Genomic DNA, 24,393 nt, shown 5'->3' with positions numbered 1-24,393 from the left:
CTCGCTTGTATGATAACATGTTTATCTATTTGGCTTTAATAACTGTTGTATTTTTAAATTTACGCAATTGTTTGAAATAAAAACTGCACACAAACCTTTGCACACAACAGTTCCCTCTATACCCGGGGGCATGAGTGATTAACCATAGGGAGTGGATGTTAGTACGGCCGGTTGTCGAATGGGTCTATAGGTGCCCGTAGACCGTTGTCGGAAAACATCACTCAAGGTGATAACCATGAACTTGAGTCCGACGGTGCGTTGGAGCTTTCCATCGACCTACGATGAGAGGAATTGGGTCCCTATAATGGGGGCACCTTGGGGGCCTTGGACTGGTGAAAACAGTTAGAACCTACCTTGAATATGCACCATTTCTGCAGGATACCCCTACCTCGTGATTCGCTCGTGACTGTTCGTGGATGAGTGAATTGTGTGTGCATTTTTTATGTGACATTGTATGAGCATATATTTGCACCTTTTAAACATACAACATTCTTGTTTACAATAAAAAATAATAAGAATAAATAGAAATAAAGATTTTCTAGTACATGGTGTTAACATCTGCCTCCATTGCATTCATATAGGTAGTTTCCCTTTTCACCCAAAATATACAAAAATACAAAATACTCAAAAAGAAAAATACGTATTTATCCAAACCAAGCAATATCATGCATCATCTTAGGAATATCCCGAAAACATGATAATGCTTAGTTGAATAAACACTATGCATGCATATTCATCGCCATCATCTCATATCATGCATTGTATTGTAGATTATGGAGAGGTCTAGGGAGGTGCAAAGGCCATTAAAGAAAGTGGACTTCCTATTATACCGTGCTGAGAGGTTGGATCACCTCTGTACCTTGATGTCAAGAGAGGCTCGCGTCGAGTTTGAGAAATCTTATGGGCGAGTTCTCGATTTGATGAGGATTTGTGTGGATCCAGCTTTTCTGAGGGCATTGGTTCACTTCTGGAGTCCCGATCTGCACTGTTTTGAGTTCCCCCAGTTTGACCTGGTTCCTACTCTAGAGGAGTACGAGCTCATGTTACGGTGGCCTAAATCAGCTGGGGTCTACCTTTTTCAGGGGAACCATGTGGCCGTAGAGAGAGTAGCCACTCAGGTCAAACTACCACTACGATCAGCTGCCTTAGTAGGGAACGACAGTATCAAGGGTTGGAAGCTTGCTATGATCGAAGACCACCTTTCTTCCTTGGCTGGTGAGGGAGATTGGTTAGCTTTCAACAAGACTCTTGCGTTAGCCGTGTTTGGGACGATCCTATTCCCCTTTCACGCTAACACAGTGGACCATGCTGCGATGGACGCTTTCTTTGCTTGGGACGTGCATATGAAGAGTCCCGTGCCCGCTATTCTTGCCGACACCTTGCTGTCTGTTCATCTATCTCAGCAGAAGCAAGGGAAGATCATCCGATGCTGCACCTCCTTGTTATATGTGTGGGGCATCACACATTTCTACGCCTCTAGTCACATGGGGACTTTGCCCGATCCGTTGAGAAGCTTCTCAAAGATCCCCGTCTGCCGCCGATATGCTTCCGAGTGGAAGGATGAGATGGAACAGTGGAGTATCGAGCACTTCACGTGGGTTTGCCCTTGGTTCCGTCCGAGCCATGTATTGACAAGATGCGGCAGTTATTCGAGCATACCGTTGATGGGCCTCAGAGGTTGCATAACCTACTCACCTAAATTGGTTGTGAGGCAACTAATGAGGACCCAAATCATTCCTACCATAGAGGAGCTGGGAGGGTTGTGTTTCTCTTTCGATCCCGAGCATCAGAGAGATATGCACGCTGTTATAAGAGCGTGGGAGAGACCAACCTATGAGGGAGATCTCGAGCTTGAAAAGCCTCGGGTGTCCGTTTCCATTGATTACGAGAAATGGAGGAATGAGAGGGGGGTGTCACAACCATCCACCTTTTGTGCAACCACGACTACAAGGAGGGTGTTGCAAGAACAGGTCGACGCCTTGACCAAGAAACTGGAAATCATGGGAGCTCAGATGAGAGTTCTTGAAGAGAAAAACGAAGAATCCAGTTTCACCATTGATGGTCTTCAAAGGCAATGCAAGAAGAAGGACCATGAGATAGAGCGGCTCAAGGATGAGTGTGCTAACCTCAACGAGGAGACTACTCGGGCATCCAAAATGCCAAAGGTTGAACCGAGTAGTCAACTCCAAGAAGTCAATGTGAAGATAGCACACCTTGAAGCCGAGCATGCAAAGCAGGCACAGTTGATCAAGGACATGCAAGATGATTTGTTTCTGACTCGATCCGACGCACAGCAATGGCGGGAAGTCGCTCAACGACAAGCCGCAAACCTTTCCGATTTCCGCAGAAAGGAAAGGGAAGGATTGGCACAAATGGCCAAACTCCAAGAGGAGAAGGATCGAGCCGAAGACGAGCTTAATGAGCTACAGGCCATGATCAACTACTATACTCAGAAAGCGAAGGAGGCTCAGAAAATCAGTGACGATATGAGCCAAGCGGTCCATACGCAGATTGAAGCAATGGGTCGTCATGTCGAGGAAGCCGAAGATGAATGGCAAAGAAATATGAACCCGCCTGTGGGTTTTTACCGGCTTTTCTCTTATTGTAAAAAATTGCTTCAAAGCATTGTATAAAAGTTGTACACTTTCTTTAATGAATAAAATCGTATTTTTGAGATTTATTGCCTTTGCATCTCATTAGTCATTCATTTTGCATTTATCTCTCCTAGTAATTAATAATAAAGATTAATAAAAAGAAAGAATTAATCGATGCGTATGTTCAGAATGGATCGCACGCCATTTGTGATAAAATGCAAACCAACAACTGCGCAAAGCGAACACACGACGACGCCGTTGTTGGTAATCAAGACAGAAAAAGGGGAAGGTCCCACGCCGTTAAGGATTGTCGCTCCAAGACCTTTCCCTTACGAATCGAATAAGGCTGTGCCATGGATATACGACATCCATACTTCTGCTGACAGTGATATCTCCAATATCGCTGGACTTGGGGGCATGACTAGGAGTGGCAGGATCTACACTCCCGAAGATCTTCATGATAAAGCTCCCAAGAATAAAGAAAAAGGAAAAGATAAAACCGAGGAAAAAGAATCCGAGGAGGAGACTGATGAGCTGTTAAAATTCATCAGACAGAGCGAGTACTCCATTGTGGATCAACTTCACAAGACACCAGCAAAGATCACTTTGTTGTCGTTGATCCTAAGCTCCGAACCGCATCGGCAAGCTCTGTTGAAAGTCTTGAACGAGGCGTATGTATCACACACCATATCCCAAGACAAATTTGAGGGGATTGTTAGTCACATCACGGCTAATGATCACCTCACCTTCACAGATGAAGAGATCCCCACCAAGGGACCGCACCATAACAAGCCCTTGCATATTTCTGTAAAGTGCAAGGAGTATCACATCGCGAAGTTCTTGGTGGATAATGGATCTTCCTTGAACGTGATGCCAAAAAGAACGTTCGATCAGATGGCAATCAAGGGAGTCCAAATGCGCCCAAGCAACATGATCGTTCGAGCCTTCGACGGTTCTAAAAGAGAAGTAGTGGGAGAAATCAATCTTCCAATCCAAATTGGACCCACTATCTTCAACGTCGAATTTCAAGTGATGGACATTACTCCGGCATACAGCTGTCTCCTCGGCCGACCTTGGATTCATGATGCGAAAGCTGTACCCTCTACGCTCCACCAGAAAGTCAAGTTCATAGTGGGTGACAAACTGGTGACCGTGCAAGCTGAAGATGACATACTCATCAGCAAGCCATCCAACATACCTTATGTGGATGCAGCAGAGGAAGCTTTGGAAACCGCCTTCCAAGCATTGGAAATCGCCAATGTTGAGACATTTCCCCGAGAAATGAAGAAGGTAGCTCATATGCTCACAAAGAACGGATACTTGCCAGGACAAGGATTAGGCAAGGACTCCCAAGGAATCCCGGAGCTACCCATTATCAAGGACAATCCGGGGAAACAAGGGTTAGGATACAACCCTGTTAAAGATCAAAGAACGAAGAGGAATCAAGATCCTTCTCGACGTTCTTTAAGCCAGATCTTTAGGAAGGCTGGTTCACAAACGTCAAGGCCAGCTGTCGTCATCAAGTGTCCTTTTCCTTCTAATAGGGATGTGTAAATTCAGTGACTATTAGAGATCACTCCTCGGGGACAGCCCGACCCCCGAGCCTCAATAGGGCACATGTTTCCACTGTGATTATAATAAAATCATTCATTATTATTTCTTATTGCTTCTTTTCTCGCTCGCAATAAAATTCTAAACCACGTTATTTAACCCTGTTTGAATAAACACGAATGAGGTTAAAATCGTCTTAATAAAAATAAACCCACATCATTTTGCGTGGAAGTGTGCATGACAACTTGGAGCACCTTTTCTTGGCCATCATGGATAAAAAGAAATCCTAAAAAATATTAAAAAAAAACTCGGCAGGAAACCCAAAAAGGGGGCTGCGCAAAATAAGAGCAAAAGACCCGCTAGGAATCCCACAAAAGGGTGACCTAGGCAAAAATTAGGGTTACAAAATAATAAACAAAAAGAAAAAGCCCGCTAAGACACCACAAATGGGTGTTTTAGGCAAAAGTAAGGGCCATCAAAAAGAAAAAGAATAATAATAAATCCATGATGGTACCATCAATCGAATTCAACAAGGGGGGCTCAAGAAAAGCTATCCAAGTTGTCAAAGCACAATCATTAATAACAAAGATGTGTTTAACTTCATAAGTATTTAATCAAACTAACCTAAACACTTGAGCCTACCATTGGCCAGCCATTCTTTCAAAATCCATTTTTCGAAAATAAAATAATCCCCTCTAAAACACAAACTTTTGAAAACATCTATCCTTTCCTTCTCTTCTCCCTTGTCCCAAAGATTTTTGAATAATCTAAGTGGAAACATGGAGATATAGTGGTCAATAGGAGGGTTGACACATCTTCTAAAGGAAGGGAGAATCATTTGGTTGATAACACCAAAAATCAAATACGCATCGTTCCTCGGTTACAGAAATCAGCAAAGCACAGTCTGTCTGGAGGAATGGCAAGATCCAAACAAAGAACGCATCGATTAATTCTTTTGAAAAACTGAATCAAATAGAATTAGGTGCATCATACCGCATACATGCATACAGATGATAGGTGTACTAGAAAATCACTTATTCTCTATTTATATTCAAAAAAAAAAAAAAATCAAAAATCAAAAATCAAAAATCAAAAATCAAAAATTAGAAAAATCCAATACGCCCGTATTGGTATTAATACGGTCGTATTGGAGTTAACGTTAAGTACAACGTTTCAACTCCAATACGGGCGTATTAAAATCCAGTACGCCCGTACTGAACCCCAATACGGTCGTATTGAATCCAATACTGTCCATATTGATTGTAAACTTTGTACATCAACGGAAAGGCCAATACGGCCGTATTGAATCCAATACGGGCCGTATTGGCGGAATTTTGCCTATAAATAAGACCTCCCCTCCCTCATTTTGCATACCTTTCTTCATTCTCCACATTCCTTGCTTGTGAGTGCATTCCTACAAAGATTATCAGAAATGGCAGAATCTTCTCGCAAAAGGCAGAGAGCCCCGGCCAGACGTGTAATGACAGATCGACACCGGGACCGGCTACAGCTTATAGAGACGTTCACCATCGAGCCGTCAAGGGTGCTCGACTTTGAGCTTCTCCGAGCAGTGGGCTTGGAGAATGATGTCAGGAGCTACTTCGATGCCATAGGATGGGGATTTGTCCTTAATCCACCATCCCAGCTATATTTGACGGCCACGAAGGAGTTCTTGGCTACAGTCGGCGTCACGGAGTCGACTAACAGCTATGGGGAGGATGTTTGCGCGGTGGATTTCTGGATGAATGAAGGATACCGCTCGCTGACGTTGGACGAGTTCAACGTCCAGGCAGGGTTTTTCAGCCGCACTGATCAGCTGGCATTCCGAGATGCCATATGCGAGTGGCCTGATCAGTGGACTCCGGTTGAGATGTGGAGTTTGCTCACTGGCCGACGGGATTATCATTCAGGGGTGAAGGGCTCCCGGCTCCCGACTGCTCTTAGGATCTGTCACAAGATCCTCACCAGTACTATTCATGGCAGGTCCAAGAGTCCGGAGTCGATTACACGACCAGATCTGCTGGCCTTATATTGCATGGCCACCGGCCGGAAGGCCAATCCTGGATATTTCTTCCTCGAGCACGTGAAGAAGCTTGGGGTACGAGAGGGAGGAGAGTCCAGACAGGGGTACATCTTGGTTGCCCCACTCCTCTCACAGCTGGCGGAGACATGGGGATGTCCCGATGGTGCAGAGCCAGGGGCATTGGCGCCGAAGCTGATTGGCGCCTCCACCCTGATTAACATGAAGATCATCGCTAGATCGCCAGGAGGGGGGTTTGTGCGAGTAGATGGCCTCGAGACCTTCGACGACCTCCTCAACAACCTCGACTTTGAGGGAGGCGATGCCCCGCAGCCAGAGGCTAGCACATCACGGTCGGACAGGGGATACTTTGACGCCCGCTTCGACACACTGCAGCAAAGCATTGACACGCGATTCGATGCTTTTCAGCAAAGCATCGACACGCGATTCGATGCTTTTCAGCATAGTGTCGGTACATGGCAGCAGAGTACCGATACTCGACTAGACAGCTTGGTGCAGGGTTTCGACAACCTCTCAGTCTGGCTCCATAGCCACTACCCCACTCCTCCTCAGGATCCGCCGGCCGATGAGTGAAGACCGGATTGCTTCCTTTAATTTTTATGTATTTAGTTTGTTTGGGCTGTGTCCCATCTTTTGATTTCTTTTGATTTCTCTCGTACAAACTTATTTTCTATTTAATGAAAATTTCCACTGTTTGATTTTAAATTCTCTAGCAATTTAAATTCTGTACAGCAAAAGCCAAAAACATAAAAAAGGCAAAATACAGAAAAAGCCAAATCAGAAGAAAAGGCAAAATACAGAAAAAGCCGAAAATGAAAAAGGCAAGGATATAGAAAATCCAACAAAAAGATTGCACAGAATAACTGAGCCTGGAGAGGCTTGCCGAAATAATACTCCCGCAGAATAACCGAGCCTAGAGAGGCTTGCCGAAACAATACTCATCAGTTTGTACAGAATAACTGAGCCTGGAGAGGCTTGCCGACACATCCTCCACAGTATGCAGAATAATTGAGCCTGGAGAGGCTCGCAGAAATAATACTCCCCAGAGAAACCTCAACTCACGCTCTTGGACTCAAAATCCCCAACAAGAGCTATCAAGCAAGATCGTCAAAGTCCCTAATGGAAACACGATCGCCCAAGAAGAATATCCAAGTCAAAGGACTTTAAAACTTCCTCAGTGAAGATAGCTCTTCAACTCAGGCGTTGAGTGAGGCTAAGCCTGCAGAGGCTTCCTAAAAAATACTCTGGGATACATAAGATCCCCAAATCCCCAGTCGCCTACTCAAGAGGCATCCCTGCAAAAGGAGAAAAATCAAAAAAATATCAATAACCATTCCCCAAGAGGAATTCGGCATTCAGCCAATCATCAAACATCAAGATAATTCGCCTATTCAGAGGCACTCTTTCAAAAAAAGAGAAAAAAATCGAAAAGATCAATAATCATTCCTCAAGCGGAATCCGGCTCTCAGCCTATCATTGAACATCAAGATGATATGCCTAACAGAAGAGGCTAATCAAAATCAACGACAAAATCCCCCAGTGGATAACAGCCTACACAGAGGCAGCAAAATCAGAAAACCAAAAGAGACACCCGAACAAGGATAACCGGGATACTCCACCAACGTCGAAAGGACGTCAGCCAATCATAAGGCACCACTCACATCAGAAAGAGCATCTTTGTGTCCGCACCCCAATGGAATCAGAAATTCCCCAGTGGGCACCAACTACGCAATGGAAAGTTGGGACACAAGAACCTATGAGTAACTGCACATCCCCTAGACGGATCCCTGCGTTATCCAGCCCTCAGTGGCACAAAAATCAAAAAACAACCGTCGAAGCAGCATCGTGGACTGTGGAGACAAAATCATCACAAATCCCTGGAAAGGAGATATTCACGCTACCCCGTCGTCACAAACACGGAGGTATGCAGCTTCCGGCTCGAGCAATGAGCGAAGCTATCTCTGGAAAGGAGGTACTCACTGCTCACCGTCGTCACAAAGGTACTTAGCTTCCGGCTCGAGCAAAGAGCGAAGCTAAGCCTGGAGAGGCGGTACTCACAGCTTCCAGCTTGGGCAGCAAGCAAAGCAAAGCCTGGAGAGGCGAAACTCACACTGCTCACCGTCGTCACAAAGGTGCTTAGTTTCCGGCTCGAACAAAGAGCGAGACTAAACCTGGAGAGGCGAAACTCACACTGCTACCGTTGTCACAAGGGTACTTAGCTTCCGGCTCGAACAAAGAGTGAAGCTAAGCCTGGAGAGGCGGTACTCACAGCTTCCAGCTTGGGCAGCAAGCAAAGCAAAACCTGGAGAGGCTACTCGACAATTTTCCACCGGAAGACGCTACAAGACAGAAGGTCGGCGCATCACCCGGACAATTGGGTCAACTCCTTTACTTGTCAGCCGGTACACCAAAAGGCCGTCCGACTAAGTAAAGGGGGGGCAGCTGTAGACCCCTAAAATTGTCTGGGTCGGAAATAAAACTCGAAGACCCTCAAAGATCGAAGGAAAGTCAGCCAGAAGGACTCCTAGAAGACCATAGGATGGCTATCTGTAGAGTTAGAGGTCTTAGAGTAGCTTAAAATAAGGAAGTGGAGGGAATGAAGCCCAATACGGCCGTACTAAACTTAATACAGCCGTATTGAAGCTTCAACACGGCCGCAGTGAACTCAATACGGCGTATTGAAGTTTCTGAAACTTCAATACGGCCGTACTGAAATCAATACGGCCGTATTGAAGCTTCAATACAGCCGCAGTGAACTCAATACGGGCGCATTGAAATTTCTGAATTTCAATACGGCCGTATTGAACTTCAATACGGCCGTATTGAAGTTCAAAAATTTCAATACGGCCGTATTGATTCTGTAGCCCGTATTGCGCCTATTCCCTATAAATATGACGTCAATTGGACGTCATTTCACACTTTTACACATAGTTTCAACCCTCTCCTTGAGTATTCTGGGGTTTTTGAGCAGTGTTCTGCCCTAGAAATCACTCGGAGAGTTGATCCGACGAAGTTCTTGAGCCCCGACCCATTTTGCTTGAGGATCGAACCTAGTCGAAGGGAAATCCTCCGGATTTCCGTAGTCAAAATTTTATAGGAGGGAGCGAGCGGGCTTGTAGAGCGAGGGAACGCCAAAAAGTTTCCCAGTTTTACGAAATATATAAAAGCACGCTTCAAAGGTTTCTTCTTCAAAATCCTTCCTTTTACTGCTTTCTGATTGTTGCATAGCATCTCTAATTTATTCGCCATGTAGATATCTTGTTCATAATCGTTTAGAATAAATAGGGGTAATTTAATAATTTTGTACTATTATTTTTAGAAATAATCTGTCATAGGGAACCCGAAAGGGGCGTTGTGGGGTGCTAACACCTTCCCCACGCGTAACCGACTCCCTTACTCAACTCTGGTTGTAATGGCCGAAGTTGATTTATAAAATCAATTTCCTTATCCCTTTTTCCAATGTTTTGAGTAAAACATTGGTGGCGACTCCATGAACCCTTTTTACTACGAAAACCACTAATCCATGGAGGGTCCCGCTTGGGATTAACATGGATTGGTGAGACATTTAATAAATAAATTGGATAAGATCAACAAGGTCTCAGTTTGAGAACAAGTCGTTCTAATAATCCAATACATTTTCAAAACTAAAATAAAAGCGAGCTCGACCGTCTTCGCGACCGCCGAGGCCCGTTTGGGCCGGTGGCGACAGAGACAGCTGTATGCGGGAGTAATGTCCATCACTTGAAACAACTCGTCAGTCTCCTCCTCGGATTCTTTATTTTCCTCGGTTTTCTCTTTTTTTTTTTTTTTTTCCTTTATTCTTGGGATCTTTATCATGAAGATCTTCGGGAGTGTAGATCCTGCCACTCCTAGTCATGCCCCCAAGTCCAGCGATGTTAGAGATATCGCTGTCGGCAGAAGAATGGATGTCGTATATCCATGGCACAGCCTTATTCGATTCGTAAGGAAAAGGTCTTGGAGCAATGATCCTTAACGGTGTCGGACCTTCCCCTTTATTCGTCTTGATTACCAACAACGGAGTTGATGTGTGTTCGCTTGGCGCGGTTGTTGGTTTGCATTTAATAAAAAACGGCGTGCGATCCATTCTGAACATACGCATCGATTAATTCTTTCTTTTTATTAATGTTTATTAATGAATTACTAGGAGGGATGTATGAAATGCAAACCTAGATCCCTCCATGATCTTTGATAAGAATGCATGATATGAGATGATGACGTTGAATATGCATGCATTGTGTTTATTCAACTAAGCATTATCATGTTTTCGGGATGCTCCTAAGATGATGCATGATATTGCTTGGTTTGGATAAATATCTTTTTTTGGATATTTTGTTTTTTGTATTTTTTGGGTGAAAAGGGAAACTACCTATATGAATGTGATGAAGGTAGATGTTAACACCTGTAATGGAAGATTCTTATTCCTATTTATTCTTATTTTAAAAAGGAATGTTGTATGTTTAAAGAATGCAATGTATGCTCAAACAATCTCACATAAACAATGCACAAACAATTCACTTATCCACGAACAGTCACGAGCGAATCACGAGGTAGGGGTATCCTGCAGAAAAGTGCATATTCAAGGAGGTTCTAACTGTTCTCAACGGTCCAAGGCCCCCAAGGTGCCCCCATTATAGGGACCCAATTACTCTCGTCGTAAGTCGATGGAAAGCTCCAACGCACTGTCGGACTTGAGTTCATGGTTTTCACCTTGAGTGATGCTTTCCGACAACGGTCTACGGGCACCTATAGACCCATTCGACAACCGGCCGTACTAGCATCCACTCCCTATGGCTTTCCACTCATGCCCCCGGGTATAGAGGGAACTGTTGTGTGCAAAGGTTTGTGTGCAGTTTGTATTTCAAACAATTGCGAAAATTTAAACATCCAACAGTTATTAAAGCTAATTAGGAAAAACATATTATCATACAAGCGAGGGGTAATGAAGTAATTTTAGACTATCATTTTAGAAATAATCCATCACTAAATGGGACTGACTCTCGAGGCTTCCCCAGTGGAGTCGCCATCTGTCGCCACCCGCAGAAACGGACATTGGCATTCGCGACGATGGTCGGACTCTTTTTAAGTTTTGAAAGATGATGGATTGTTAGAACGACTTATTCTCAAACTGAGACCTCATCGAGCTAACAATTTTGTTAAATGATTCTCACCAATCCATGTTAATCCCAAGCGGGACCCTCCATGGATTAGTGGTTTTCGCAAAAAGGGGTTCTTGGAGTCACCACCAATGTTTTACTCAAAACATTGGAAAAAGATATAAGGCAATTGATTTTCACAAATCAACTTGGCCATTACAACCAGAGTTGGGTAAGGGAGTCGATTACGTGCGGGGAAGGTGTTAGCACCCCACAACGCCCCTTTCGGGTTCCCTATGACGGATTATTTCATAAATAATAGTGTAAAGTTACTAAATTACCCCTTTTTATTAGAAACGATTATAAGTAAACTATTTACATGTTGAAAGCGTGCAATGCAACAATCACAAAGCGATAAATGAAAGCGGTAAAAGAAAGGACTTGGAAAGAAACCTTTGAAGCGTGCTTTTATATATTCAAAAAGAGCTAGGAGGATTTTTGGCGCTCCTTCCCACTACACGCTCGCTCGCTCCTTTCCCTAGAACAAATATTAACTGTGGAGATCAAAGAGATTTCCCTTCGACTTGTTCGAGTCTCAAGCTTCAAGGCTCATGACTCAAGAACTTAGTCAGGTTGGCTCTCAGAGAGGTTCCTAGGGCAGAGAATAGCTCAAAAACCCAAGAATCCTCAGCAAGAGGGTCCAAACGTGTGTCAAAAGTCTGGGAGGACGTGCCAATGACGTCCTATTTATAGGATTGAGGTGCAATACGGCTTGGGAGGTCAATACGGCCCGTACTGGGTTTTTGAACTACACTACGGCCGTATTGAATTTGGTACGGCCCGTACTAAGCCATTTTGAACTACAGTACGGCCGTATTGAATTTGGTACGGCCGTACTGAAGTTCAAAAACTTCAGTACGGCCGTATTGAGTTCACTACGACCGTATTGCAGTTCAAATGGCTCAGTACGGCCGTACTGAACCTCTGGGAGGGTGTATTGAGCTCCAATCCTCGCACACCCTTATTCTAAGCTACTCTAAGACTTCTAGACCTACAAAGAATCATCCTAGGGTCTTCCAGGAGTCCTTCCGGCTGACTTTCCTTTAGTCTTTGAGAGTCTTTGAGCTTTATTTCCGACCCGGACAATTTTAGGGGTCTACAGCCCTAAACTCACTCTAGGGAGGAGATAGGAGAGGTAGGCCGTGTAGACCTAGTGACTAAGGAGAGGATTTGAGGCAAAAATGCTCACTCAAATTCATATATTCCAAAGTTTTTACATGATGCATAGCCTAGGGTATTTATAGGAGTGGGAGGCATCTAGGGTTGCATTTGGAGAATGCATGGACGAAATTCACAAGCCAAATGCACACCAAATGAAATGCAAATGAACCCTAGATGCAACTTGGTGGCCAAGGATGGAATCTTTGGGATTAGTTAGGCTACATCTAGGTGCATGATAAGACCATGCAACCTTTGCCCTCCACTTGGGCCTAAGCCTTTCTAACACCAAAAATAGGTCCAAGAGCCACAAAAAATATGTCTAGGTTTTGTTCCCAGCCTAATCAAATACCTTAGCCCAAAAATAAAAACCTATGATCTAAAGCACCCCATAATACAAGGGTAAAATGGGAAATATAAAATAAAATAAATCTTATGACTAAAATACCCCAAAATACAAGGGTAAAATTTGGAAATACAAGTAAAAAAGATCCTATGTCTAAGATACCCCAAAATACAATGGTAAAAATGGAAAATTAAAGACAAGGGCAAAATAGGCATAAAGATAAATTCTAGGCAATCAAAGCTTAGGAGAGTGATTAGTGCATTTTAATCTTGAGAAGCATGTCTTCTAAGGTTTTGACTTCCCTATCCTCTTCCACTCTCCTAGCCATTGGCTTAGTGATGGGTCTCACATGAAGCTCCATGGATGGTCCTCCATCAGGGCATTCCCTAATCGATGAGATTTTCGAATGAAAGTCCAAAGCATCTGTGGGTAGGATCAGAATTTTTCGAGTTCTGACAGATGACAACTCTACTAGGGAAGCTTAAAAAAGATTAGGCCCAATGAATGATGAATTTAGCAAAATAAAAATAATAATTCAAATATTTACCCCTTTTATCTTCTTTGTAAATATTTGTTTATTTGTTTTAGAGTGGCTTTAATATCTATTGTTTGTTTAAATTCATGTACTTGTTTGAAATAAACAATTGTACATAAACCCTTGCACACAACAATTCCCTCTCTACCCAGAGGCATGAGCGTGTAAACATAGGGAGTAATTGACGTATGACTGGCCCAAGAATGGCCTTAGGGCCTGTGAGCCTTGTTGAAAATCATACTCAAGGTGATAATCGGTTACTCTAGCCTGAAATACTACATCAGAGCCTAGAGTCTGCCAGGTGACAATGACAGAGGTATCGGGTCCCTATAATGGGGGCACTTTGGGGGCCTTTAAAAACTAGTGAGAATAGTTAGAACCGTCCTATACAAAAGCAAGCCTTGATCGATAAGAAAATCAATGAGATTGATATTTATCAATTCTTAACTCTCTTTGCATGGCATTCATCTAGAACATTATTCCTTCCTTGTAAATAAATAAAGAATAAAAAGGGAAATTGACCTATGCGCATTAATTATGGAAAGTAAGACACTAATAATCAAGCCCCAACTTTGGAGCGGGTCATGGTTAAACCAGTTACAATCCAAGTAGGTAAAGGGCGAGGAATGCTGAAATGTTTAATGATCAAGACGTTGAACCTTTATCCACTCGATAAAATCGTGTCATGGGTCCACAAAATCGAAAGTATCATTAATCAAAGACCCATCCAACATCATTAGGGTTGGAGGAATGACTAAGAGTGGCCAAGACCACACTCTTAGCGAATTGTAAGGCTAATGCCTCCAAATGGAAGGAGAAGTTCAAAGAAGAAAGGAGAGGAACCCGGGGAGGAGGACGAATCTCTAAAAAATGCAAGGTAGAGTGAATAGAGATTTCTTACCAAGATAATTGCAATATGAAGAAGAAGATTTATAATTAAAAGTGTAATACCCATTTTTTTTATTATTATTAATTATCAATGGCATTTTCGTAAATTTTATAAAGGTATAGGGGTATTCTTGTAATTTTATTACTGATGGCATTTTCGCAATTTCAAAAAAAATTTAAGGGGTGTTTTGGAAACTTGGAACGGGCCGTTCCAAAAGCAAAACGGGCCGTTCCAATCTTAAAAATTATACTAAATTTTTTTAGTGAGAACGGGCCCAGAACGGGCCGTTCCAAAAGGAGAACAGGCCGTTCTGTTTTTGAAACGAGCCGTTCTGGAGGGAGAACGGGCCGTTCCGGAGGGAGAACGGACCGTTCTGGATGAGTCTCGGAACGGGCCGTTCTGATTTTAGAACGGGCCGTTCTGCTTTTTGGGAACGGGCCGTTCCGATTTTGGAACTGGCCGTTCCAGTTTAAAAATTTGCGTACATTTGAAAGATTCGGAACGGGCCGTTCCGAATTCAATACGGGTCGTTCCGGGTGACTCTGGTTGCCTATAAATAGGGACCAGGGGGGGTGAAAAAAAATATACTGAGAGAAGAGAATCCTAGAGAGAGAAAGAGGAGAGAGAGAGAAAGAAAAGAAAAGAGGAGAGAGAAAGAGGAATCCAGTAGAGGAGGTTCTGCTAGGGGAGAGAAAAGAGGAGAGCAGAGGAGATTCTGCCCGAGTTTCGGTTCTTGTTTAAGGAGAGAGGAGGAGATTCTGCCCGAGTTTCAGTTCAGGTTTATACAAGTAAGGGTAGTGCTTATAAAATTAATCTAGTATATATGAGCATGATAGGAATAATATAATTTTAATATGCTATTTTATGTGAAGATTTTCATTTAACATAATATAATTTGGATCAATTGATGGTTGTTTTGGATATTTAATTATTTATATTATTATTATATTGACAAATTGGCATGGTTATGGTTATGTTTAATTATGGAATATGCTATGTGTATGTGGTTTGGAAAAGTAAATAGGACTTAAAGGAGTAAGGTTATGGTATGGATTAGATCTCTTGGTGAGATCAGGATATAATCTTTGGAAAATTATAGAATTTGGGAATCCCATGGTGAGGATTCCAATGTGGAACTTTTCCAAAGGTTATATGATAAACCACTTCAGATGTTAGGTGGATTCTGAAGTACTCCTCTAAGTATTCTATTTGCTACCGGTATGGGGGCAAGGCCGAGTCATACCGATGGATGAAGTGGCCATGATCACCAGGGTTACGTGACGACGTAATCCAACTGTATATTTTCCATGAGAGGTTAGGTGTGGGATATGGGTTGCTGACATGTTTCACCGTATCAACACTTGGTTTGGATGGTGTTGAGGCCAACATTTGGTTTGGATGTGTTGGTTACATCATGGATTATACAGTGGTGTGACTTTGTTTTGGATATGGAATCTGTATACATATGGTATGGATTGTATACATTGGTTATGGATTATTTTATTATCATAAAATATGTATATATTGGCATGGACGTGTATACATTATATTTTGGGTTGGTCTATATTTAGAATGGAAAATGACTTGTTGGTCTGGATAAATACTGTGGATAAATATTTGTTTAATGATATTTTATTATGATATACTATGGTTGGTTTTATATGTGCTAACCCTTGTGTTTCCATGTGGTTTGGACTGTGATGATCTCACTATGTGGGGGAGCAGATCAGGTGTGAGGCCTTGGGATAGCAAGGAGTCTTTTGGGGTAGCTGCTTTGAGAAGTGGCTAGACGTAGAGCTTGACCAGCACCTAGGGTGTCTAACTTATATTTCATGATGTTACTATTGGATTACTGTATAATTTTACCAAGAATGACTCTGATATAATTATGTTTGATATTATGAAATAATTTTTTCACTCTATCGTAGCTGGCTTTTGCTCTATTTTCTTTATTTTATATTATTTTATTTTGGCTGGTTATTAATGTGACGACCTAGGGTGGGTCGTTACAAAAAGCATTGCTTGCTAAAAGCCCACTAGGATGAAAACCAGCAAAGGGCATTCTAGGAAAAAATGAGGGGAAAAAAAAGCTAAAAATGTCGATATGACATGTCCTATGCAAAAGTTAGGGATAAAGGAATAAAAAAAGGAAGCAAGCCATGCTCACTTTGGTTGAAAACCGAAAGGCAGCTCGAGTATTCCCTTTAAGAAGCAAAACTGCATGAAAATTCTACTCCAAGCTTTATTATCGCTCCCACCTACAATTGCCTTCTAGGATGCATCAAGGGCAAGTTGTAACCTCCTTATTCAACCAAAGGTTAAGCTCGTGGCGGATGGCAAGTTGACATAGACTCAAAGCAAGGAAGAACTACTCATCAATAGGTTGTTCACCATTTCTTATGTGGATACGATGAAGGAAGCCCGAAGGGATCGCTCACTGGGACAAGGTCTCAAGTAATGGAGGCTTAGTTGCACAAAAAGGATACCAACCAAGACAAGGGCGGGGTAGAGATGTTCAAGAAATAACTAAGCTACTGGACTTCCGAGACAACCTAAAACAATGGGGTTTGGGATATGAGCCAGCCACATCTTCAAGAGAGGAAAAGCTGACACATCTCTCTTTGCATAAAGAGTTTTGGAAGTGCTGGCATACAAACATTAGAAAAAGGCTCAAGTGTGTCGAGTCTATTTAAGGGGCACCCTCCCTCGTTTCTCTATGTAAGAATCACGAACTCGGGGCATGCGCAAGCCCTCGAGCTACATTAAAAAGGGCATGTGTAAATGAAATATTATTTTAATGCCATACTTTTTCTTTACATCATTACTTTTCTCTTTCTTTACTCTAAGCCTCACTCATTAACCCGAAATAAACAAAGCCTATTCGAAATAAGACATTACTTGGACGATAGCCTAACATGCACTAAAGTTGGAAAACACGATAAAGGAATGATCATGCAATACAAATGTTTAGGGTTAATAAAATTTCACAAAAAAATGCTGCAAAAACAAAAGCCCGATAGGAAACCCACTTAGGGGGCTGTGAGAAAATATGTACATCCCTTTTCTTTCTTTCCTGTTGACCCATATGGTATTAAGGTAATATTGAGAGATACATGAAGTATGCATAGTGAACACTCATAGGGAGAAGTTGGAGTTGTCCTAGAACAGAGTCTAGGTACACCTGATCTAAGGGCTAATACAACATATCCAATACAAGTGAGAGGGCCAAACTACACAAACCTCATGTTCAAAAGGCAACAATTGGAATGAATTGACGTGGTTGAAGGCTAACATTACATACCAACAATTAATGTGCATAGACTAATTTCTTGAAGGTAAAAATTAATTTGCATTTTAAGCTTAGCATAGAAGCATTAATGCATTACATGCATGTGGCACAAGAGTGCACAAAAAGGTATAAATTCAGCTTCAAAAAAAAAAATAGAGAGAGAAAAAGAAGAATTCCAATCCATTCCTGCTTTGCATTTTGCATTCTTTGCTTGTGTTTACTTGCCATGATTCACAAGGGGCTCTCGAGCCAAAAGAATCCATAAACGTTAGAAAAATTTAACAACCGAGCAAGGCCACAAAGGCCAAAACCATATTGACAAAGGAATGTAAGAAGCAGGGGCACTCCCTAAAAGTGGTTTCATAGCCACTAATCAAAGAAAAGCACAATAGCAATAGGATAGAGCAGAACCTGCTGAGGATGAATAAGCAAACATTCAACATCTTACATGTAGCAAAAAAAAAAAAAAAGATCACCCCATAAAAAAGATGATCTTTCACCCACCAGCACAAAGACGTTATCTACAAAGTATCTTTGTTAGACATTCTCGCCTAAGAAAAAAGGCGACTAGATCAGAGAAACCACCATAGCAGGCGGCCTAGAGAGGCCGATATAATAATAATTAATATCAACAGCATACGTTTGGAGAGGCATCATAATACTCACCTTGGCAAGAGCAACACTAGATTCCTACCAAACAATCGTTAACCAACCAATCCCTAGAAGATGCATAGAGAGGCATCATAATACTAGTGTAGCAAGAAGAATACAAAATTCCTTCCATACATCCCTAACATAGATGCTTGGAAAGGCATCACAATACTCATATGGAAGGAACTATACCAAAATCTTTGTCATACTTCTCATTCCCCAATGAAAACGCCTGGAGAGGCATCATAATACTCATACAATAGGTTTAATAAATCATAATTTTCGTCCATTTTCATACCTTTGTAATCTCCTATTAAATATTTTTAGTGCCTAATTATTTTCTCTTGCCATATTTTATTGTTTTGAGGTTTATTAGGCTATTAATCTAGAACTTCATCTAATTGGATTTATTATCCTAATTAATTTCATAATCATATTGCAGAGGACTTGGAAGCACTTATTGGACTAGGAGCACGGCCACATGGACCTGCCACGTGGACCAACTTTAGCATAGTTTTTATTTTATTTTTCTTATTTCGTATTTTGGTGTGTAATGGGCCAACTAGGTCAGTCCAACAGTTGGACCCGAATTCAAAATTTCATAGGAAACCTAGGTCAATTATTTAGGTCGGCCTAGGGGGACAAAGGAGGGAGGCCGCCACTTCTGGTTTGGGTTCAAAAACGAGATAGAGGAAAACACCATATTTGGACAATATTTGTGCTTGCTTTTTTTGTAGCTTATTTTATGTAGTTCTTCTCCTTATTTTTCATTTTTCTTCTTCTTGGTCTTCCTCCATGGAAGGCTAGACTGTAATACTCTCTAACTCGGTTAAATGCATTCATTGAGGTTTATTCATTCCTGGTGTTCTTACGTTTTTAATCCTTATGAATCTGTTGTGTTGGTCTTATTTCCATGCTTTATGGTTTCATTTTCACTTAATTGGTTCACCTTGCTTTAGTCATGGTTTGCTTAATTCTGTGAGTAGAGATGCATGCTAATGCTTTGTTTGTATGTATGGGTTCAATGATGATAATGATGCTTAGTGGTTACTCAGATTGAACAGAGGGTTAGATCAGTGAGAAAATATTTCGAACCCAGGATTTGATGCTACAACTGAGTTGGAGAGTTACCGTTCCATTGCTTACTATTCATTATTTACTGTTTCATTCATTTGAATTTGAAATCCCTCCTATTCGTGTTTGCATTAAAAGGACCTCGGACTGGCTTGTTGCTCCTTCAGAGACGACCTAGGAGTCACTTCCTAGTACTACAAATTTCATATTCTATTTGATCGGGTACAGCACCGGTCAAGGTTCATAACCAACATCCTTCTAATAGGAGCATGCTAGGCATTCTCTGCCTATCAACCCTAGGAACACTCCACAACATTAATGGGAGGACACCGTCGAGTTCCTCAAATACACCTCAGGCTTGGAGAGGCCTCGTAGAAATACTCACCTTTGTAGGCTTGGAGTGGCCTCATAGAAATACTCAACACCAAGCTCGAAAAAAGTTTGCTAGGCCCTCAAAACCAGTACAAACTCAGAAAAGGTTGTTAGTCCTTCAAAACCAGTGCAAGCTCGAAAAAGGTTGCTAGACCCACAAAACCAATACAAGCTCGGAAAAGGTTGTTGGACCCTTAAAACCAGTACATGACTCAGAAAAGGTTGTTGGACCTTTAAAACCAGTACACTAGATTGGAAAAGGTTGACTAAAGCCTCAATACTAGTCCAGCCTAGAGATGCTGGATCAAGGTATACTGATGGAGGACCATCCAAGGAGGATGCATACATGAAGGCCATTGGACCTTTGACCAGGTCCATGGTTAGGAAGCTAGAGGAGGCTTCTACAGAGGAGGTGCTTCTTAGACCTTTGCTCTTCATGAGCATTGATTATGATTCCTCTTATTAGTCTCTTGAGTTTCCATTGTACATACATTGTATAGTTTGATTTCTTGTACCTTGTATATACTAGATACTTGTATAGGTGTCTTTTTGCTTATGTATTTGTGAGGCACTTTATTTCCTTTTATTAGCTATTGTATATTGTTTCTAGGGTAGGTTACTTGGGCACTTTGACTCCATTTAACCTAATCTAGAAGTACACTCTTTTCTTATTTTTTTAGTAGTAGGATTGGGAGTGGCATTAGCAAGCTAGAGAGTGTGACTAGCAAGCTAGCGAGTGTTATTAGCAATTGGGCCAGAGTTGGGCCTAGGCTAAATTTTACATATTAGACTCATTTTGCTCCTAATTTTTCATAGATTTGATTTAGATAGGTTCCATTCACATTGGATGAACTTAACTAAACCAAATCAACATTTTTCAAAACCGGTTGGACCATAAATGAGACCTTTGAGCCGCCCACCTTGCCTAGACCTTCACTTGGCCGGATTTCTTCCTACCTCTCAAGCTTAGAAGCTTGTAGCACAAGCTTCTCCTTAGCTTGCTTTCCAAGCAAGCTAAGTGAGTGGCTTGCTCTCCAAGCTTCTAGACCATGGATGGTTAGCTAAACCTTACCATGGTTCCTAGTGAACCATGGTTAAGGTTAGCTTGCCCTCCAAGCTACCTTGTCCTATATATTTGTATCTCTTTCATTGTAATCAACTTTTGGCATATATTGAGAGTAATTTCCGAAATTTGTTCAGATTTCTCTCTTCTAAAAGTCCCAAAACTTATTTGATATTCATCCAATTCTCTTATCCCTTCACTAAAAGAGTGTGGTGAGAATTGAAGAGACTTATCTCTTCTCCAAGGAGTGGCGTCTCTTGAGAGAGTTCTCCACCAAACCGTGGTGCTTCCAAGGTCTCTTCCTCCATTAGGGACCTTGGAGAAGCTTAAGAAGAATCAAGGAGCCGAAGATCTAGGGAGGAACTTGAAGAGGAATCAACATCAATCTGGTTTCTCTACAAGGTTTCCATCATATACTCAATAACATGCTCAAATAAGGTCGGCTAGAGCCTCAATACCAGTCCAGCCTGGAGAGGCTGGATCAAGGAATAGTCAACAATAAGCATGAAAAAAGGTCGGTTGGCGCCTCAATACCAGTCTAGCTTGGCGAGGTTGGAACAAGAAACACTCATCATAGGTCGATTGAAGCCTTAATATCAGTCCAGCCTGGAGAGTCTGAGCTCAAAATATAGTCCCTTTTCAACAAGCAACAAATAAAATCTCAATATCCTAGAAAAGCAAATAGAGGAAATGGCATGGAGCATCTACATGTAGATTGAAGGTTTAGATGGTACCTGTGACACCCTCTACCCCAACATACATATACAATAATTATAAAGACATATGATCAAAGTAAATAAAATCTTTTTGAATTAAAACAATGGTTCCACTAACATAAGAGTACAAAATTCACATTCGTAAACGTAAATCATGGTCAAATGCGAAATTTACAAGAAAATGAAACATGGGTTTTTCCAAAACAAAATAACAATAATGAAATCCTAAACTAAGTTTAGTTATGCCTCGATGTCACATATCCTATTAGAGCACACCCAACTAAAGCCTAAGCCTCATCGCCAACATCCTTATGCTGATGATCACCTACAACACAATTTAAATACATACAAAGAGCAACAAGGGTGTGAGAAACATCTTACTCAGGTTTAGGTGCATAAATAAATGTTAGACAACACACACACAACAAACATAATACAAGTCACAAGCATAAATCACATATAAACAATACACATACACAATCAGTATCACATGCATATTCATTTATCATGCAATGATGTCATGAACTCAACTCATAAATGCATGCATGTGGCACCAGTCACGTGTCTCATAATCACATATCACGTGGTATGCTGCTGAAGTAACATACCTGAAGTATTGTAGAAGTATATGTTGGCTCCACCGTGCACTCTCAACTAGAAGGATGTACTGCTAGGGTCTTATTGGGATAGCGAAGCCGCGCAAGATACGTTCCATGCACACAAATGGGCAGAACTGGGCCTTCCAAACTGCGTTATCCCTTAGGACTCCTCCAAGATATTTCACAGTTAGAGGGCCTTCCCTAATGGTGTACTCCATATCGTACCCCGTCACATAAATGCATATGATGCATGTCACACATTCACAAACTCATAGACTCAACATTTCACTTATCATATCACATTAGGTCTCATGTCACTTGTTCACACTTCACGTTTCTCATACTCATAGTCACAAGGTCACATATAAGAGATTCTCATCCTCATCATGCCCATAGAAACACATCACTTCCATTAACACAATAATGAGGCAATTCTCACACCATTAGTGATGGAATAACACTAAGGCCGAGAAGACCAAGAGGTGATATATTAAAGGAGGCAAGAGGAATGGGTTAGTGAGGCCACTTTTGGACCTTAGCTCCTAAGTTCTTATTAGCATAGCACTTATTTTATTCCTATTTTGCCCTTATCTTTGATTCCAAATTTACCCTTGTACTTTGGAGTATTTTAGTCATAGAATTTATTTTACTTGTATTTCCAATTTTACCCTTGTATTTTGGGGTATTTAGGACTTAGAATTTATTTCTTTTGTATTTCCCATTTTACCCTTGTATTATGGGGTGCTCTAGATGATTAGGGTTTTTAATTTTGGGCTAGGGTTTTAATTAGAGGGTGACGCATTTTTGGTGCTTATTGGGTCTATTTTTGGTGTTAGAAAGGCTTAGGCCCAAGTGGAGGGCAAAGGTTGCATGGTCTTATCATGCACCTAGATATAGCCAATCTAAACCCAAAGATTCCATCCTTGGCCACCAAGTTGCATCTAGGGTTCATTTGCATTTTATTTGGAATGCATTTGCCTACTCCAAATGCAACCCTAGATGTCTCCCCTCCTATAAATACCCAACACCCCACACCTTGTAAATACTTTGGATTATATGATATTGAGTGAGCATTTTATGCCTCAAAATCTCATCCTTAGTCACTAGGTTAATTCGGCTAGCCTACTTCATTCTCCACCCTTGGAGAGTGAAACCCTAGAGTGGCCTCCACCTACACTTGGAGTGAGCCAACCTTGAGCAACCATAAATTTTTCCCCACCTTCACCTATTCACGCCAAAATCCATCTTCCACCTTAAACGTCCCTTTTCTAAATCCTTTCGTGAGCCTAGATCTTTGGGCAAGGAGTCTCTCTTCAAGGAGCCGAAATCATCCATGGAAGGGAGGATTCCATCAAGTGGTATCTAGAGCCAAGGTTCATCAAGGGTAATATCTTGTCTTTCTTGTCTTCTTGGTTGTCTTTTTTTCTATTCGGTCATTTTCTTCTCCTTGTCTTCTCTTGTGTGGCCGAATAGTTTTGGGTTCACACCTTGTTCCTTGTGAGCCTTCCTTGCAATTTTAGGTTTCCATTATTAGGTGTTGCCATGCTTTTTCATTTTTAGGTTTGAGTCTCATATGAATATGCTTTTTGATTTTTGAATCTTTTAAGTTTTGTCAAAGTTTTGTTTCCTATATTTTGTCAAAAAAAATTCCATGTATGTATGCCAAACACTTTGCATGAATGCATGAATAAAAGAAATATGATAGTGGGCGTGACACATAGAAGCTTTCTAGGGGTCATTCATGCATGCTACTTAATCCTAGCATGTTCTTTGTATTTTTGAGTTTCCATGTGTGAAATGCTTCCTTGCACATGCATCTAACTTGCTGCCCACTTTTCCCTTGCATTCCACTTGCTATGGTCTTTATTTGATGCTTAATAACCCTAAAAGAATCTAAGAGGTGTGCTGGAAAATTAGTACAAAACAACTTGCCCTAAATAGTACAAGACCAATTCCACTAAAAAGATTCTCTAAAACCCTCTAAGAACTTGCCACTTGTCTCATTTCTCTTTCTCCTAAATTTGACCTAATTTTTCCACCCACAAGTGCAAAACCTAAGCAACAAATGGGCTGAACATTTAAAAAAAATTGGACCCAAGGAATATTAAAAAAAAAAATTGACGTGAAAGAAAAGGAAGAAAAGAAAGAACAAAAAAAAAATTTGACCAAAAAAGGACTTGTTGCTAGACTTGTGGACTTGGACTTTTACCTATGCATTTGGGAGTTGGACTTAAGACCTTATTGACCTTATTGAACCTATTTTGAGACCTTAAGAGTGGCTGGACCGAAACACTTAAAGGACTTAAGCAAGTGGACTAAACACTAACCCATTCTAGTGTCA

This window comes from Cajanus cajan, chromosome 3 (assembly GCF_000230855.2).
Source record: "Cajanus cajan strain Asha chromosome 3, NIPB_CcT2T_4, whole genome shotgun sequence".
Classification (NCBI taxonomy): domain Eukaryota; kingdom Viridiplantae; phylum Streptophyta; class Magnoliopsida; order Fabales; family Fabaceae; genus Cajanus; species Cajanus cajan.
Note: the sequence above shows the minus strand (reverse complement) of the source record.